Below are 6651 nucleotides of genomic sequence, written 5' to 3' on the forward strand. Positions count from 1 at the left end.
CCTACACCCTGCATTCTGCACCTTCCTGGAAGCAGCTCCAGCAGCAGAGAGGGTAAAGCAGTGGCTGGAGATTCGCTGTTGGTGGGGGACATGTCTGGAGATGAGAAGACTGCTGGGGGAATTTAATAGCAGCCTTCAACTACCTGAAGGGTGGTTACAAAGAGGATGGAGCTAAACAGTTCCTAGTGGCAGATGAAAGAACAAGGAGCAACAGTCTCAAGTTGCAGCAAGGAAAGTTTAGGTTAGATATTAGGAAAAACTTTCTAACATGAAGGGTAGTAAAGCACTGGAACAGGTTACCTAGAGAGATGGCGGACTCTCTATCCTTGGAGGTTTTTAAGACCTGGCTAGACAAAACCTTGACTGAGATGGTATAGTTGGGGCTGGTCCTGCTTTGAGCAGGGGGTTGGACTAGATAACCTCCTGAGGTCCCTTCCAACCCTAATTTTCTATGATTCTATGTCACTTAATTTTTTTGACATTGAAAACCACTGTATAACTGGCTGCTTACATGCAAGTCATCAGCAAAATAAAGGAGGTGACACCTTCCCTAGCAGCAGTGAACCTCTAGCTGTTGTTCCTGTTCCAGGGCACAATACTGGCCAGTTATACTTCCAGTTACTGTAGTGAAATTTAAGACTCCTTCACTGTGTGTGAAGCATTTCAGAGGAGGTATAAAGGTAGGTTCCCTGCTCCAGGGAGCTGATCTGCCCTACAAAAACTTAGGATGGGAGGATATGAACAGCTTTGAAACTGAGTGGTAAAATTGAGACATCTTAGTAGTTCTGTTTTTAAAAGAATATTAAGGCTTTCTCCATTTTCTTTGATGTCTTTTCCGCTGTTTGTGGGTTCTTTGATCCAATACAGACAGGATACTGTCTTAGGACAAGATAAAAGATTTTGCTAGATCCCTTCTTCTCTTTGAAATAATACAACAAGCTGGTACCTTTTTCTGTTCTATGGGGCACAGCTATACTGTCTTTCCATGATGCTTCCCCCAAAAGCAGATCTATGATTAAAACGCTTTCTGTTCCCCCAGAAGAAGAACAGCAGTAGGGAAGGCAGCGTGGCACCTTGGAGACTAACTGAGTGCATCTACATGGGGATGCTACGTTGCCATAGCAACGAGCTATGTTACCGTAGTTTGATGGGCTACTGCGCAGTAGGTACTAAAAATAGCCATGCAGAGTTGTCATTTAGTACTTGTTTTAGTACAGTCCACTGCACGTGTAGATGCACCCACTGGCTCAGAGAGGCATCTTTTGCAGGTGACAGGCTATGTGGCTAACTACTCTCTGGATAGCGCCTATCTGGAAGATGTGAATAAAAACAATTGGCTCTCCCCATCTCTTCCCACACATAAACATGTTCTACTATGATGTTTGTTCCTAAGAGGAACAAGAGAAATAATTACTTTTGGAGGTGAGTATGGAATAATGAAAGAAAAATCTATTATCCTTAATCATCATGGTAGATTTCACACCCAGGGCATGAGTGACTGGTGCCTCCTGAATCTGGGGGGGCACCTGCAGAAGCTGACAATGGCAGCGGCCCTGTTGGGGGGGCACCAGCCCTGTCAGGGGGGCATGTGCACCCCCATGCACTCCCTACCAGTCGCCTATGACCCAGGGTGAACTTGTAATGATGCTTTTTACTGATCCACCACTAGAGGGTGATGATCGAAGTGTTTAGAGCAGTTGTTCTGACTTTCCATTCAGAAGCAGGGTTATACCGGTGAGGGCCCAGAAATAAGTGAGAAGCAAGGGCTTTTTTTGTGGTATCATTTATTGGATCAGCTGTATAGTTGAGAGATGATACGCAAGCTTTCAGGCTCAAAACTTGGTTACAAATGAGAGCCCAGCAGTTTTTATGCTGTATCTGTTATGTGTGCATAATTCTGTAGCAATACAACTGTACAGAGCAACAGTTCCCCCACCCACATTGAAGTCAATCCAAGTGTGCATCTGTCCATACCCTGGTTTTCACTCCACCTACCCTTGCATTGTTCATACATTCACATTATACAATAGTGTGGAACAAGTACTGACTTGTTAGTACCTACTACATAACCTAAATTTTACTCATTGAGCGAGCAGTATAAGGACACTCTGTGGCAGACACTAGAAATCTATGGATTTCCATTAAAATTATCCAGATCTTCCAAATTTTTTATCAAGATACTGAAGAACATCACAGTCATTTGAATGACTGTGATCTACAACCAGGAATTAGCTGACTTGATGTTAGCATTGGAGTTAGACAAAAATATGTCTTTGTGCTGCTTGGAATTGCCATTGATTTTGTTACATATTGAACTTCTGACATGGAAGCCAGAACTCCCTGAATAAACAAAGTGGCTGAAGACCTGGGCTTTGCTTAAATGTGCTTTCAGAATATGTCCATAAGTAAAATGAAAGAAAACAAAAATACAGCTTAGTCAGAATAAGTAAACAGTTATTATAATCAGCAAGTCAAAATTGAAAACAAATAGTTCTTATAATCAGCGAGTCAAAATTGATGTACTCTCAGATAATATGATCCTTCTAGAAGAGGAAGCCTGTTGTTAATGAGTTTAGCTTGGGCTGCAGGCTCCAAAAGTCTGGTGACTGTGTCTATGATGCAATGGTTTGAGAGGGTAAATGCTGCAAATCTATCAGCATTAGCACTAGGCCATGAATTTTTACTCACAACGAATTAAGCATTCTCCTGCATGGGTCAGAGTTACGGATGAGCAACAAGCGTGTCCAACAGAGATTAAGCAGTTTTTAGCGCAGATGCCTGCTCCAGCTATACAGAATAAAATAGTCAGAAAAAAATATATATCCTGGATCAGGCCTTATTGGGTACCTCATCAAATAATACAGAGGACAAGGTAGACTTGCATTCAAGTTTTGAGAATGCTGGAGGACTGAGTTCCTAAATAATCCTTATTTTGGCAATCTCAAGGCGAAGGAACGATCTCCCCAGAGGAGTAGTAGTAACTTCATAGATCAATAATTTGAACAAATTATAAAGAACTGGCCCACATAGAATCAGTTGATGACTAAACAACCTCTGCTACATGCCACTATGAGAAACAGATTATTCTGGACCAAATTTACAAAAGCATCATGACTTTTCTGGTTAAAGCATGGTACTAATTTCAGAGAGCCTAGAGCAATCCAACAGGCTGGAAGTGAGTGCAAGCAATCACAGAGGGCCTGGAAAGCTCTAAAGAGATTGCTGAAGATGTTGGATTAGAAAGAGAGATTGTGCAGACTACATATTGATCTTCAGTCAACTTTGAATAATGTTTACTTCTATTATGTCTCTGATGGTGTTTTTGCTTAATTGCACCCCATTCTTAGAGACTATCTTTGTTTTCCAAATCTTTATTTTGAGGAAAGTGCAAGTCTTGCAGGCCTAAAGATTTTAAATTCCTCCTGTGACTGTGAATTTAAAAATTTACAATGTTGAAATGACTGTATTCAATGAAGTATTTTACAACTTTTTCTGAATGAAAAAAAACTTTATAATTGTTTGTAGGCTCCTGGCATTTCATTACATCAACAAAACTGTAGGCCTTTGCTTGAAGAAACCTTTCAGTCTTTAATGCCTTTGTGAATCAAGTGCTATACTCTGGAATCCGGGGGGAAATGGCTGCCATTCTTTGCAAGAACAATATCAAACTGGGAACAGCAGCATCTCTGCTGAGCCAGACTGTGAGACTGCAGAGAAGCTGCGTAAATAATGCTGCCTTAAAAGGGAGTTTGAATAAGCTTATGATTTTTTGCCAAACCTGTCTTCACATTTTTGTCACATAAAACAAAAGGTTAATATTGGTTTTACAACTTGTAATCTTTCTAAGCCAGTAGATAGGAAGTTTAAAATATTCAGCAGTAGTCATTAACTGGAAATCAGACCTGAAGCAGACAAAGAGGCGGCGCAGACCCGTCTACGCCACCACACATGCAGGCATTCCCTGTGTTGCTACCTTGCAGTACAGGGGAGGTTTTTGACCCTGGGAGATCTTGGGGTCAAACAAATCTGCACCTTAAAGCAGGGCAGCACATGTGGCGGCAGTGCACGCAGAGCCTGGCCTGCTAGAGCCACGCTCTGGCTGCCAGCCAGGCTCCCAGCTGCAGGAGCGCCGTAGCTGCAGCTCCCCAAGACTCCAGGTAAGGCTTCTGGGGATAGCACAGTTACTGGCCCCAGCCACTCCTACCTACCCAAGGTAATCTTAAACTGCAGAGCGTAAGAAGACAGCATAAAAGAGATGTTTGTATGTGACACCAGCATTTACTAAATAAACCCAAACCGCAGCAGGACTTGTGCTAAGCATCATGTACCCTCTCGTTATGAAAGGGTGGTAGCTGGGGACCCTGGAGAGGTAATGACAAAGATACCCAAGTGAAGGTGAAGGCTAGAGATTCAAAACCATGCTGCCAACCAAGAGTTAGGATCTGCTGCATCATTCCTGCTCCCTTTCTTTTCCCACCATTTCAATTCATTTACTCATTCACGTCTTAGGTTTATATCCTGCCCCAGCCAAAAGGCTCAGTGTAGCCTACTCAACACTCCAAAATCCGAAACTCCCCCTCATCCCAATGCAACATTTTCTAATGAGAAGTTGTCTAATGAGATGACCATCCCCTCAGCTTTAGCCTCAGGTGGCCACACTGGGGAATCAAAAGATATGGGTTGGGTGATGCTTCCTGAGATCCCAAGGGACAGGGTTAGAAGCAGGTGAAGCAGGAAATACCTGCACTTGGGATTTCCTGGCTGCTCTGCAGGCAGAAGGTAGGGCGAGGCGATACCTCCGGGGCTAACTCGTTCAGGGAGGAATAGGCTTGTGTATGCAACAGCCCACTTCATAAGGACACAAGAACTGCTGTTTACTGGGTCAAACCACAGGTCCCTCTTGCCCAGTCTGGTGTGTCACACGGTCTAGCGCACACCTATCTTCAGTGCGTCAAGCTACAGCCCCTTCACTGCCTCGAGAGCCTTTGGCTTAGGTTTTGGCTGCACTACTTCCTGCACCTTAATTTATACACTCCCCGTCCATGGCTCCACCAAATCGTGCAACCTCCTGCCCTAGCCAAGCTAGCCATGTATCTGACCGGGAAGGAGGCTTTGACTGGGATGACCTCTGGTGACTTTGAGGCCGTCTTCCTGGCCCTCATCCAAGCACGTCTCCAGGCAGTTTCAGTAGGCAGTGGCCACTGGTTCCTTGGACTCATTCAAGTGTCCTCTGCTAGGTGTCCCCCCTTGGTGCACTCATTAACCTGTGACCGTACTCTTGTTCCTGTTCTGTTTATTTGTCCCAAAGAACATGCTGGTGTGCCTGTAGTAGCCTGTCTTAGCAAGGAAGGCTTGTAGTTTGTCTTGGTGTGTTGAGCCCCAGCTCAAGTCTGGGATCGTGCCCGGTATGCAAAAGCCAATAAAGATACCAGGGGTGAAAGTATAAAGATTTATTGCTAGCAATACAAGGTGCAAGCGGAATAATTTCACGTAACAAGCACACAGATTCTTAATTCTAAGCATCTTTTATACAGGAGTATTGGACCTTCATAAGCATTCTTGTTTGCTAATTGGTTATAAGGGAGTGACGCAAGGAGTTCTTTACTGAGCATGTCTCTATACCTGTGTTTTAGCTATGTATCTCATTTCCATACATGTATGTTTCATTAGCATACTTTCTCCCCACCTAGGGGTGTGAATCTTAATATTTAAATCAGCTCTTTGCCCTAGTCCACTAATTCTGCTTTTATTTTCAAGCCTCCTTTATCTAAGACTGTCTCCTCCTTATCATTGCAGATGGGCATTAGTTACATAACAGAGACTTTTGCTTGGGCTATGTGTAGTGGTTTCTAGGTCAAACCTGACAGGTGGATCTAGGTACACGTTCCCTGGCACACCAACCAGTCCTGTGTCGCACTCTGGTGCATGCCTGTCTTGAGCGTGCCAGGCTGCAGCCCGTTCACTGCCTCCTCAAGAGCCTCTTGGGGTGCTTGCTGCACCACTCCAGCTTCTTTTTCTTTATGCGCTCCCCATGCACAGCCCCACCAAGTCCCGCAACCTCCTGCTCAACCTCCTGGATCGACCTGACCTGGGGGAAGCTCTGGTCAGGAGGACCCCACCCCAGGACTGTGGGCCTGTTTTCATGTCCCTCTCTGCTCATATGTCTTCAGGCAGAGTTGCACTGGGTAGGGTCCCTTGGCTCCTTGGACTTGCTCAAGCACCAGTAGGCGCTGGCCAGTGTGCTCTGCTCCCCGCTCGTGCACCCCTTAACAACCTCTGCCCCTCACTCCCACCTGTTTTCACCTTTATTCCCCCCCCCCAATCAGCAACCCCCTGGAATAAAAGGGTGGGCCGGGGAGGGCGGGTGGTAGCAGGTCTTTTATGGGCATCAAACAGGCAGGTGGCAGAAGGGGACGCTGAAAAGGGAGTCAACTGGGGATGACCAGGGTTGGGTTTTTTTCACTGCTCCTTTCCCACTTGCAGCCTTTAAGGGAGCAGTTCACAAAATTGGGATCGCAGCAGCAGGAGCTGAGGGAGTCCTGAGGCTGGGGGTTGGAAATGAGGGGGCCATGCCCAGGAAATGGAGTGATGCTGAGATCAAGTTTGGGAAGCACTGCTTTAAAGCCCAGGTCCCCCGCCTGCCGAGTTGTG

Source organism: Alligator sinensis, unplaced genomic scaffold (genome assembly GCF_000455745.1).
Source record: "Alligator sinensis unplaced genomic scaffold, ASM45574v1 scaffold1463_1, whole genome shotgun sequence".
In the NCBI taxonomy this organism is placed as follows: Eukaryota; Metazoa; Chordata; order Crocodylia; family Alligatoridae; genus Alligator; species Alligator sinensis.